This window comes from Brachyhypopomus gauderio, chromosome 14, assembly GCF_052324685.1.
Source record: "Brachyhypopomus gauderio isolate BG-103 chromosome 14, BGAUD_0.2, whole genome shotgun sequence".
NCBI lineage: Eukaryota > Metazoa > Chordata > Actinopteri > Gymnotiformes > Hypopomidae > Brachyhypopomus > Brachyhypopomus gauderio.
The window spans coordinates 10377599-10391401 of NC_135224.1; the positions used below are offsets into that span (position 1 = coordinate 10377599).

Consider the following 13803-nt stretch of genomic DNA (forward strand, 5'->3'; position numbering starts at 1 on the left):
ACCCTGAAATAGAACTCATCACGTATCCTAGAGATACAGGAGCACTAGCATATAGGTTGTTCCAGTTCTTAAAGTAAACTCTCAAAAGCATGTTTGGTCTTCCTCTTCATCCCTCAAAAAAAATCAGGAAGAATGTAAGAATCTGGGAATGAGAAAAAGTACAGACTCAGAGAGTAATACAACAGGGATGTAATTCTGCAATGCTAAAAACAAACTATGGTGAAATAAATATAAACAAAATCAACAAAGTAGCCAACCAGCCAGCTAACATTTATCCCATCCAGCTGTCAATAGGTTATCTGATGGCTTTATGTCCTCAGGCTACTCATGTAGTACCCAAAAAAAGCTATGAGAACAAAACCAGCAACAAAATCCTGGATCTCCCTTTTGTATGTAGCCTAGATGAACATGAAAAGGTGCAGAGCCGAGACAACACATCACAGAAAAAAACAGAAGAATTTAGGCACAAATCAATAATAATAACTACACTCAGACATGTAGGCTAACACTTGTCCTTAACTGCCTCCCCCACAACAATGAGAAATCACTGCAAAAAAAGTAACAAATAAACAAAACAAAATTAATTATTAAATAAATGTTAGTCTATATCATAATATTGGGAAATATAACCAGAAATGTAAATTACGGTCATATTGGATTTTGAAGTCTCTACAGAGGTCTCAAAACAGGTCTCTTGAAAAAATTCACAGTGCAACATTCACTTTATTCAATGCACTTAAATATTCGTTCATATTTAGAATATTTATTTACCCCTTACTTTCGTTATAGATATGTTCTAAATAAATGTTTTAAATACTCGAACTACGACGCAAACAATTAATTCTAGACTGAATTCATACTGAATACTGAACTAAACATCAGTTACATTTAAATTCTTAATCTATTTTGAATTCTTTTCGTTGTCTCATGCTTTTATTTGTCTTTTCTAAGTGAAAGCAATCCGAAGTACCTTCAGTACGATAAATGCAATACAATATGATAAATTCAAGCCCCAAATCGTTAAAAGCGTCGATTGTAAAACTCCAGCAAGATGCATTTTCACTGCAAAATTTTGCTCATGTGCCTCGTTTACTGGCATTTAAAGGGGCCCCACTGACATTGAGAGTGTACAGTCAGGGACAAGAATCTGCTGCTACGCCCCTGAGTGTATATAACATTTCTGAATCAGGAAATGTAAATATATTTTACTTTTTACCTATGGAATAATCCATGGCGTGTTCCAGTGGGAGATTTATGTCAGAACATTGTTTTTCAGTCGGTTCAAAACAACAAAAATGTAATGGTCATTGTTTGCTGATTAATGCTTATTAATGTTCGGAGCATCATATTTGTCAAAATGTTGAGGATGGATATTTGCTGACTCACTGTCTTGATATAGATTTGAGTAATGGCCAGTTGAGTAATGGATAATCTCAGATGCCTACATCATCCAATTGCACACCCGGAGAGCCAACCGCAGTTTTAGACCTGCAGTTCTAGACCTGCAGTTCTAGACGTGCCGTAGTTTTAGATGTATGTAACGTAATATCCAGATAGTGTTTTAGTATGTCGCGGGAGCAGATGGAAGAATGATATTTATAAGCAATAATAATATATGATAGATATATGATAATGTCTGAAGGTCATTTTTGGGTTATCGTAATGTTTATGTCATGAAGGATGAATCTGGCAAGCGTTAGTGTGTCTTGGTTCGTTAGTTCTGGCTACCTTTATGGCTACTTAGTAGCTACTTTGATTAAATTTGAAACAACTTAAAGGAAGGAAATTAGCACTTACTACGCTACTATTAATATTAAAAGTAGTAAGCAAGCTAAAGTAGCATTTCCCCATCATTATTAACCCCTAAGAACCCAGACTATGTTCTGAATATTGATACAATTGAGCATATTAATATATGATAGACATATATTTAGTCTGCTAAATGCCATAAATGTAAATGTAAATATGATCGGTCTGAAGGTCATTTTTGTGTTATCGTAATGTTTATGTCATGAAGGATGAATCTGGCTAGCGTTAGTGTGTCTTAGTTCGTTAGTTCTGGCTACCTTTATAAGAGAAATGCTAGTCCTGCGAACGTAAATTGTTGCCGGGGGGACGTAAAATGGACACAAATTAAGTATTATATTGCGATCGATCAGTGTTTGCGCCAGAGCGAACTGGTAACTCATTGAATCATAGATATGGATCAGAGGTAAATAAACTAGATTTTTTTTCCGGCGTGAGAAATCGGATGTGTGGCGTGTGAGCGAAAAACCCCAAGTATCACATAATATTTGCTAGTTGCATGCCAATGAAGGTATACGAGTAAAATAAATCACTCCTAACATTCTGGAAACGTATGCTTACTCACTGAAAGCATCCTGACATTATGCAATTTTTGCTGATTTTTAATACAAAATAGCCTATGCCAGTAATCCAGTAGTTTAATTAAAAATAAAATATCTTCAGGAGACAAGCTGTGTGTGTAAATGACAAAATTAATCCAAACTCCCTAAAAGAACAGGGAAAATGAGGCGTACTACTTCTATTTAAATACAAAATGTGGTGTACATTATCGTTTAAAACTTGTCAAATGTTAGAGATTTGGCTAAAACAATTCAGAATCAATGGGCATATTTAACAAATAAACTCTTTATACAATGGATTATTACAATATACAAGCCCCTGAGCCTACGGCATGCATTGGAACTGCTGGTCTAGAACTGCAGTTGGCTGTCGTTAGCTACATTCCGAGCCGCTAGGTGGCGCATGTCTAAAACTACAGCACGTCTAGAACTGCAGGTCTAAAACTGCAGGTCTAGAACTGCAGTTGGCTCTCCGGCTGTGCAATTGGATGCATCTCCAGGGATCTCGCGCTGGAGTTAAACAACAGCGGCCTCTATGGGTAACTGGTATTTTTCTTTCAATCTTGTCAGGCGGGATCAAAACATGTAACGTATTCATTTAACAGCTAAACACTAAAGATTTTCATATTTTCATTATGAATAGACAAGTTAAATTTTAACTTGTCTATTCATAATGAAAATCTTTAGTGTTTAGTTTGCGAGCATGTCTTGTGCACGTCTCGCAATTGTTATTGTTCTGCCTTACACTGATGTTAGATAGCTTGATTAATTCAATGGTCATCCGTGCTTAAATATCTAGATACCCAACTAAGCTAGCTTGTTTATTTCAGATTAATGCGACATATTACTAGTTATTTAGCACTAGTTAGTTAACTACTATACTATACTACTATGCTAAGAATCTTTAGAACGCATTTGTTACCGGAACGTGTCCGTCAGGCTGCGATGGCCGAGTGGTTAAGGCGTTGGACTTGAAATCCAATGGGGTCTCCCCGCGCAGGTTCGAACCCTGCTCGCAGCGTGCCGCCATGTTTTTGAATGTCGACGTTTCAAGTGTTTAGTCGCGGAAGGGTAGAACTGTATTCTAAGGTTCTATTGGAACGCTACTGCGCGGGCTACAGATAACCAGAACTACTATGCTACTGAAGGGAAATGTACTACATCAAGAAATATGTATAGAATACCACAAACTCAACAGTACAAACCTAACCGGTGGAATAATTGGATTATGTAATCTTATTTAGTCAGTACCACAAAAACACAAGACTCAAGTTCTTGATTTATTCAGCCTCTTATTAACAGACATAATGTTGCAGGGCTTCAAAATCTTTGTTATTGTGACAAAATCACAATAAAGATTGAAGCAGTCTTATTCATTCTTTATACATCTATAGCTATTTAACTGTTACATTTGACAAAGCAAACAAAGTTATGACCTGCAATTACGGCTACGATATAATTAATATATATACGATATAATGAATATATATCGTATATATATATATATATATATATATATATTTTTTTTTTTTCGGGTATATATATATATATATATCTATATATATATATATATATATATATATATATATATATATATCCGAAAAAAAAATGTAAATGTATATATATAAATATAAAGTTATAAAATATAAATAAATATAAAGTTTTTATATTTATTTATATTTTTATATTATATAAATATTATATTTATATATAATAAATATATAAAAATATAAAGTTGTTGGGGGGGGGGGGGGGGGTGACGATTATTGAGCTGGGGGGGGGGGGGGGGGGTGACGATTGTTGAGCGGGCGAGGGGGCGCCGTGTAAAATAAATGGGTCTTATTATTTACATTGAGGGGTTGCGGACATGCCCCCTTTCGATTTCTTCAGCAATATTAAAAGTAAGTACTGCTGAATTACTCATTTTATCTTGACGGTAATTGTTAGATAACACTGTAACTACCTTAAAATTACCCAAAATTTGTATCTTAAACTTACCGTGTGTAATCGTGTAATGTGTTAGCGATTAATGTTTAAGTGGACCACGTTTTCACCAGTCCTTTAGAACAGGTGTTACATCAGATTCTGTGACCGTCGAATTTGTGACCACAGGGGGCGCTATTTCACAGTTTCTGTTCAGAGGCACTTTACGCTTTACGAATGCTCCGTAAACTACGATGATGCGCTTTCTTTTCTCGTTTTGTTGGTGTCCGCCAACCAAAAGATAACAGATGTTTGTATTTACATTTTATCGTCTCTTAATTACATAAATGTACTTTAAACAAGAACGTTTCATTACCAGGGGCGGACTATATATATATATATATCTGTATGTGTATAACCTCACAGTCTGTCAGGAACTCCCGGGCCACTTTTTCTCCCCAGTCCGCCCCTGCCTCCATGTGTAACGTCCCTGTGGCAAACTCATTTTACATGCCGACAGGATGTGCTTCAATGTACCACTTCCTGCACATAGCTTACAAGTTGGATCCTCACGTAACCACTGCCCAAGGTATTGTGGAGTTGGAAGCACATCATAAGTTGCTCCCACAAGAAACTTTATACGGCTTGCATCCAATGCCCATAAGTCTCTCCCATTTAATCCACTGTCCCTGCTTACTCTGTCCTGCAGCTTTTTCCCGTCTTACTTCCTCCTCCTGTTCTCGAATAAAATCAGTCACCATTCGCCTTCTCTCAGGAGATGTGGCCTTGCTGATTGCCCTCCAAGTATCACCTGACCTTAGTCCTGCCCTCCCATTTTGCACCTGCCCTACAACATCTCTATGCTCCAATGCCCTCTTTGCTGCCTGAGTTGCCTCTTGGGAATTCCACTTTCTTCCTGGTGCCGCTGCTTTTATCAGTGCATCTTTCGACCCTATTAACAACATTTCTCTGCCTACCTTGGCACATTTAAACTCCTCAACTAAGCTTGTTAGTGGCAGTTCTAGCACTCCTCTCCCAAACCATGCCACACTTGTCACTGTGATGGGGCCGGGTCGGAGGCGCGCATCCCGGCCAGCAGCCGATCCCAGCACACACCCCCGAGCACGCAACCACTCCCACCATCAAATTCTCCTGAGTACTGATGCACCTGTACACAATTATGTTGCTCTTTTTAAGCCCGCAGGTCGTCCGGTCCAGTGCTGCACATTGCCTTTAGGAGCCTTACTGGACCTTCCAAGCACTGTTTCTCAAGCTGCTGTCGTCCTTGTTTGCTGAGAGTGACCTAGTTTGTACTGTTTGTTTTCATTGTTGCATTATGGAGAATAAACCCCCGTTCATTCCACCTGCGTCTCCGGCTGCCTCTGTCCCAACGCCTTCGGCGTCACAACACTACTAAGACCATGTGGAAGCCCCAAGCCATTTTCCTACAGCCTTATTAACAATCCTTTCTAGCCTCTCAACTTCAGTCATCGGAATATCATATACTGTCAGTGACCACCTTAGACGAGGCAACAATCCAAACTGCAAACACCATAACTTTAATTTACCTGGCAAAAAGGACTTATCGATACTATTAATAGCCTCACCCATTTCCTTCCTTAACTCTACAACTTGCTCTTTGTCGTTCAGTGCTGCGGTGTACCACCTACCTAGACTCTTATCTGATTTCTCCAGAATAGATGGTATTACTTCTCCCTCCATCACATACTTTTCTTGTGTCAACTTCCCTTTCACAATTGAAACACTCCTAGACTTACTGGTTTTAACCTTCATCCTAGCCAGCCTAAGATTATCACTTAACTTCTCCAATAGCCATCGAGTACATGGAACAGTTGTTAATGTAGTCATGTCATCCATGTATGCCCTAATCGGTGGGAGCCGGGTGCCATTATGCAACCTCTCCCCACCTACAACCCACTTAGAAGCCCTAATAATCACTTCCATTGCCATTGTAAATGCTAATGGTGAGATTGTACACCCTGCCATAATACCTACTGCCAGATGTTGCCAAGATGTAGCAAACTCCTCTGTGCTGAAACAAAACTGAATGTCTCCAAAATATGCTTTAACTAGCCTCGTAATTTCATCTGGAACCTGAAATAATTCTAATGTCTTCCACAACTGAGCATGTGGCACCGAACCAAAAGCATTAGCCAGATCTAAGAATACCACCTGTAATCCCTGCTTTTTGCACTGATGTATCAATTAACTTATTCTTTTTCAGAAACGCTGCCAGCCTACATGCAACTACACTAAAGAATATTTTACCCTCCACATTAAGCAAGCTTATGGGACGAAACTGCTCTATGGCTACAGAATCCTTCTCTTTCGGAATAAGAACACCACCTGCCCTTCGCCAATCCTTTGGGATAATCCCCTTCTTCCACACTATAATCATCAACCTCCATAACAACTTCAAAACATCTGGCGCACTTTTATATAATCTATATGGAAATCCATTAGGCCCTGGAACTGAACCTGCTTTTGCGCACCACACTACATCCTGTACTTCACTCCACTTAAGGGGATTAACATCCATCTTCCACTGTAGATCACCTACTGGCAGAATATCTGCTGGCAATTTCAACTCACTATAGTCCTTTCCTCCCTTGAGTACACTTTCTGAAAATGCCCCTCAAGGTAGGAAAGATCCTACCTTTAGGCTCCCTGACTTCTCCTGACTAAACAACGTTTTAACAAATCTAAACGGATCCTTAAAGAATGCCTCTCTAGCGCGCTCTTTCTTCTTCCTTCTTTTCCTCATAGCTTCTGCTCTCCGCAATTTCGCCTCACTTACTTTTCAACTCGTCCTGCAGTAACTCAATGCCCTCTCTTTCCTGCTCATTACCCCGCTTCCACTGTTTCCTCAACAACCTTGACTCCTTGACAAGTTTTCCTATTTCTACCTGCCTCCTGGATTTACAAACATCCTTACTCATTCCTTTCTTCTGCACAACATCAGATCTTGCCACACCATAATCATAGATAACTTTACCTAGCCTGTTCAAATTACTTTCCGCTCTTCTCTTCAACCCTTCCAACATCCCTTTCAAATCATCATTAACACTCCTTCACAACATTTTATCACCTGCCCCAGGCCATTTAACCTTCGATATGTGCCCTAACCCTTTCTCTCTTCCCTTTTGCTTTCCACTAACCCCTGGCCCATCACCGCTATCCTCCTCCTGCGCTTGAGTTGGCCTCCATAGTAACAAGGGTGTTGATATCCTGCGGAATGTGGTATATAACCTGCCGCTGGACTTCAGCCAACTGACTCGAACAATTCTGTGAAAGGTATTGTTCAATGCGGGCCCCCTGCACTCCTTCACTCAAAATAAATGTGGATAAACTGTAAAGGATAACTATAAAATCATCTGGGACTAAAATATAAGCAAACTGAAACTCTGTAACCTGCAAATTAAAGACGAAACAGCTGAAGTAAGAGTGTGTTTAAATAAGAGAGAAGAAAGGAACTATCTGCTTGGTCATTGAATTCCTGTGGATACTCCGTGTAGATGGGTCATCCCTTTCAAGTGGGGAAGCTGCATATGATAAAGCGACTTGACAGATATAATACTGAATCATGTCATGCCTTATACACAAATAAAGGCCCCTTGAATTGGACTTTGCAAGAGCTGGAAACCAATGAAGGGAAATGAAAACTGGTGTAATATGGTCTATTTTCACTCTACGAAGGCTGGAAGTTCATGTAGAATAAACATTTTTAATCAGCTCAATGGTAGTATACTCTTAAACTAGCAGCTGTAGGGGTTTTAGTTATGAGATTTAACTAACCCACCTGCTTGCCTACAACCAAGGACGGAAATAGGTGCAGAAGAAGGACTGACGTGCATAAAACTTAAATATCTGACTCCAAATTATAGTTGGTAAGAATCTAAAAGAACTCACTTCACAAATACATCAGTGCAGGTTATAGAATATACCTAACCAACTTTATGAAGTACCTTGCTATAAACAATAGCCTGCTTTGTCAGAGGTTTATCATAAACATGCGTAGCAGATGGGATACTTTAGAGGGAATTGGTATTAGTATTGATTTACCTGTTAACTGATACTAATAATGAGCTCATCTGGCCCAGTATAGCTATAATCAAGGAAGACCGTGGCTACACAATTAACCAGATTTATTCAATATCCAACAAAATATAAAACAAAAACATAACCATACTAGATTAAACTACCAACCCCTCGTCTTTTGACAGAAATACTTTTCGCTCCCAAAGCACTGGCAAATGGCAGGTGTGAATAGCCCTTCTTGCCTCCAGTGTTATGTAAATTTATGTAAAAATATCTTTACCTATTGGCAGTTTTTCAAAAACTACTTTAATAAAAAGTTTAAAAAATCAGTGACATTTTGAATAATCAATATGCCACTTATATGCCACTATAATTCAAATATTATGTTTGTGTCAATTTCACATTATTTCAACTTTTCACAAATCAAATCTCAAACTTATGGTCCGGTAGATGAGGAGACTTCTTGCAAGAGAGCTTGAACAGTCTCATGTGGCAGCCAAGGTGTGAAAGGATAGATGTGTAAGCAGCAATCACCCACACCTGACACACGCCTCATTTACATAACACTGGAGGCAAGAAGGGCTATTCACACCTGCCAACACCTGCCATTTGGCAGTGCTTTGGGAGTAAAAGGTATATCTGCCAAATGTCAGTGGTTTGGTGATCCTAGTGGTAAAGAAACTTGTTGCTCTGTACAATGAAATAGTAATAAAGCAAGTAATAAAAGATTAAATAAGCATGCAACAATATGATAACAAAAGTATTCATAAATAGAAATGTAAACTATACAGAAATATAACCGATGCTAATAAGTCTATGTACATACAGTCATTGTGCAGTAGTGTGCTACATTGCTTGGTGTCAGACTGGTATGAAAACCCAATAGACTCAGCACACTTATAAATTGTCTGAACACACCTGGCACTGCCACAACATCTCCTTTCTGCATTTGCCACATGTGAACCTATTACAAGAAACACAACGATTAGTGGCACGGTTACTCTTGCAGCAACACTTAACCTGGCACAAAGCCCTTTTCCCTGTGTCAGGTGTGGGTGGTTGCTCCTGGACGTTTTCCTTACACACCTCCTTGGCTTCCATATGAGACTGTGCAAGCTCTGTTGCAAGCTTCGCCAAAAAGTCCGACCGTCTCTCTTTTACCCCAGTGCATGCCTGAAAAAGCACATGTGCATTCAGTGCTGAAATGTCAATCATGTTATAAAACACAGCGACTGGCCAACGCCGTGTTCCTGAACGTACAGTGTACTTTTCGCAACATCTGGTCCATGTCATCCACACCACACTTTAGGCTGTTGTAGTCGGTGAGTGTGTTAGGCTTTTGTTTTCGGGTGTCCCCAGTCTCCACCGTACTGTGCATGCTACTGAGGATGCAGACAGTCTTTCTCCATTTGGGCGCGTAAACAGTCAGTGTGGCACCAGAGGTTGAAAACACCTGTGTACTAAATTCCTCACGGTCCAAAGTCTTTCTGGCGGAGTCTGGAAGCTCACGACGAATCTTGTTTACTGCACCAAGGAGGGTGGTCTTCCGGCCCAGCAATCGTTTTGCTAGTGACAGTGAGGTGAAAAAATTGTCTGTGGTAACAGTTCTTCCTTTGTCTATAAATGGTTCCATAAGCTTTATCACCACATTTTCCGATAGTCTTTCCCCCGTGGGACGACTGGAGTCTTTGCCAAGATATGGGACGATGTTGCATACATACTTGGATTTCAGGTCACATGCCACCCAGAACTTTATCCCAAACTTGTCAGGTTTTGTTGCTATGTACTGAAGAAAACTGCAACGGGTCTTAGTTGGAAAAAGTTGCGTATCTATGGTGATATGCCTTCCTGGGTTGTAAGAAGTGATGCAATTGGCAACGAAAGACCCCCAAACATTAGAGACTGCAGCAAACGGGTCATTTGCAGCTCGTTCACTGCGTGTGTCCTTGTCGTCAAAGCGTAGGTGCCGCATGATGTCCTGGAAGCGGTTTCGCGCCATAATCTTGCTGATGGAGGGCACTCCCAGTGCTGCAGACCATGCGTCATGCACCGCTGGCAGGCGGACAATCCCTCGCAGGATGATGATTGCAATGAACGCCATTAGTTCAGGGAGGTCCATTAACCAGTTTTCATGCTTTGTCTGGCATGCATGCAGGACAGTGCACTCCTGTATGGTCTGAAGCATTTCCATAGATATGAAACAGAGGAAACTTTGTAAGCGACTAGACACTATTCTTCTGACAAAAGCAGTTGGCTCTCCATTCGTGGGATTGCATTCAGTTGGGCTGTGATGCCTTCCGTGATGTCTACCGATCTCTACTTCACGCCACACTGTGCCGTCTTTTGCCGTCTCTGTCAGCCGCTCGTGTGTCTCCATGCGACCTCTCTTTTCTGGAGGTGATGAAGTCTCCTCATCTACAGGACCAAATGTTTGAGATTTGATTAGTGAGAGGTTGAAATAATGTGAAATTGACACAAATTTGAATTATAATTCCAAAACATCTCAATTATGCCTCCTTTGTACTAATGTAGGATTGTTTTCACACTGCAAAAACTGGCATATTGATTAGTCAAAATAGCTCTGATTGTAAGTATTTTAAGTTTTTGTCTTTTGAAAAACTGCCAATAGGTAAATATATGTGTACATAAATGTATACAAAAAAAAAAACCCTGAGCTACTTGAAATAGAATAATGAGTTGAATAATAATCGAGCAATTTTAACTTATCAAGATGGTACTTTTTGCAGTGTGTCTCTTTCAAAAACACAACAGCCATAACCAACAAACAAAAATAGGAAATTTAGGAAATCTTACCAGAAGAGATTTCAGAATCACTACTCTGATCAAGAGTTATTTCTTCTCCATCGGAGTCACAGGGATTGACATGGTTGAGGATCTTGTCCAACGCCTGCTGTGTACTGTAAATCTTTGCCATCTTTGCTTCTCAGTCAACAGAGTAAATGAAATGATGAAATGATGTGGTGACAGGGATTTTATTCCATTCACACTACCACCCATCACACCCATCTCTAGTCTGCCTCCTTTGTACTAATTTTGGATTGTTTTGCAAAACATTGCAAAATGGGACATGATGATTGGTCAAAATAGCTCAGATTTTTCTGAAAGGGTTTTTTTCATTTCAGTCAATGGATCAACATAGTTCACACTATCACACATCCCCCTGTTTAGCATTACCTAGTAGTGGCTGCATGTACATAACAAAGGATGGCCAAATGGGATGCAAATTACCCCAGCACTGTCATTTGGCACTATGAAATGCTAATAGAACAGGTGTTGTGCTGAATTCCGACTCCCCGGCAGAATCCTACTCCCCTCGCGTGCACGCGCATATAGACGCTTTAGATGATAATCGCAATTTCCATTGTTTTTATGCACAAATAAGGACTAATTTTTAATGATCTACCACAGGAAACGATGCAGCATTATCTATATCCAAATAAATACATTGATTAAATATTAATTAATTTAAAATAATTAATACTGATTAAATTTAAAGTGTTAAATATTTTAAATAAAATGTAATGTACAAGATTGTTACCGTAACACTCAGGAAGATTGAATGCCTTTCAAACTAGAATTACGAGAACAGTAACACACTTGATATACTGAAGTTCACCTCTGACTACGTGACCTCGCCGTATTCCTTTGTTCCACGTCGTTACTGACAACCGTGCATCTTATATATTTTAATGACAACCTGACTTTTCATTTTTAATAAGATAAAATATAAAAAAGACAAATATTACCTAAAATATCTTATTATGTAGCTAGGACAAACCTAGAGTGCTCAGTGAACTAAGTTATAATCACAGTACTCAAACCCACCCCAATTAACAGGGGAGTATAATTTTGGCAATACCAACAGAACACCTGCCAAAACCATACTCCCCTCATACTCCTCTTACTAACCCCACTCATGTTGAACAGAGACGTGATTTACATGGTATGACCTATACATCCAGATAAGTCACCAAAACAACAGAGATGTCAGTCAGACACAGCAAACCTGAGATCATGAGGGGAGTATGGTTTTGCATCGTTTCCTGTGGTAGATCATTAAAAATGTGTCCTTATCTGTGCATAGAAACAACAGAAATTGCGATTATCATCTGAAGCGTCTATATGCGCGTGCACGCGAGGGGAGTAGGATTCTGCTGGGGAGTCGGAATTCGGCACAACCCCTGTTCTAAAGGACTGGTGAAAACGTGCTCCACTTAAACATTAATCACTAACACATTACACGATTACATACGATTAAACATGATAAGTTTAAGATACACATTTTGGGTAATTTTAAGGTAGTTACAGTGTTAACTAACAATTACCGTCAAGATAAAAAGAATAAAGTCATTCAGTAGTACTTACTTTTAATATTGCTGAAGAAATCGATTTTCTCGACTGCTAAATTGCAATACGGTTCTGTACCTCAGAATAAACTAGAATAAAGGAGGGTCTGGCTGCAGAGCTCCAGTGTGAGGCTCGCAGCAATCTGGGACTTACTTTATGTGTGGGGACGGAAATGACGTTCACACTACGTATGCGTGTATACGGAAGCACAGGTGTGTGTTTCTCCTCGTGAGAAGAGGTCGCTTGGATATGGGATTATGTATGTTGTACTCGAAACGAATGACATATCTTGTGTATGTTTAATAAAGAAGTGTTTTGCTAACTATGTGCTACTACTGCAGTATATGAATAGCATGTTCCGTTAGTAAATTGCAAAATCGCGTCTAACGATGGCTGTCAATATGAATTTTATATATATATATATTCATTACATCGTAGCCGTAATTGCAGGTCACTTTGCTTGCTTTGTCGAATTTAACAGTTAAATAGCTATAGATGTATAAAGAATGCATAAGACTGCCTCAATCTTTACTGTGATTTTGTCACAATAACGAAGATTTTGAAGCCCTGCAACATTATTTCAGTTAATAAGAGGCTGAATAAATCAAGAACTTGAGTTTTGTGTTTTTGTGGTACTGACTAAATAAGATTACATAATTCAAGTATTCCACCAGTTAGGTTTGTACTGTTGAGTTTGTGGTATTCTATACATATTATGCTTTCATTTACTCAAAAAAAGCCATGCATCTATATATGAGTAATTGTCAGCAACTGTCAGGACCCAAAAAGGAAAAAAAGGATATATTTATTTAAACAACACAAACTGAACTATTTACATGAAATCTTCAGTGCTATTAACCCAACAATATGGTAAATTGTACTGTCCATTGAGCTCAATCTTGTCAGGGCCTCTTGAGATTCATCTTCTCCCAAGAGCAGGAAATCAGGAGTTTGCACAACATCTTGGAAGAGCTCATGACTACACCTGAGCCAAGAAATGGCCTCCTGCATGTCTGTCACGTATGACCGTGTCCCCCTCCGTTAGCTGTCACTCCGAACCCCTTGTGTCTGTGTTCCGTACCTGTTT

The 13803-nt window shown here is 39.4% G+C and overlaps 1 non-coding gene across 1 annotated transcript; it reads left to right on the plus strand.

Moving 5' to 3' along the window:
* The first annotated feature begins 3305 nt into the window (after nt 1–3305).
* On the plus strand, nt 3306–3387 carry trnas-uga (transfer RNA serine (anticodon UGA)). Its single transcript has one exon. It is a non-coding gene; the product is annotated as a tRNA-Ser (tRNA).
* The last annotated feature ends 10416 nt before the right edge of the window (nt 3388–13803 follow it).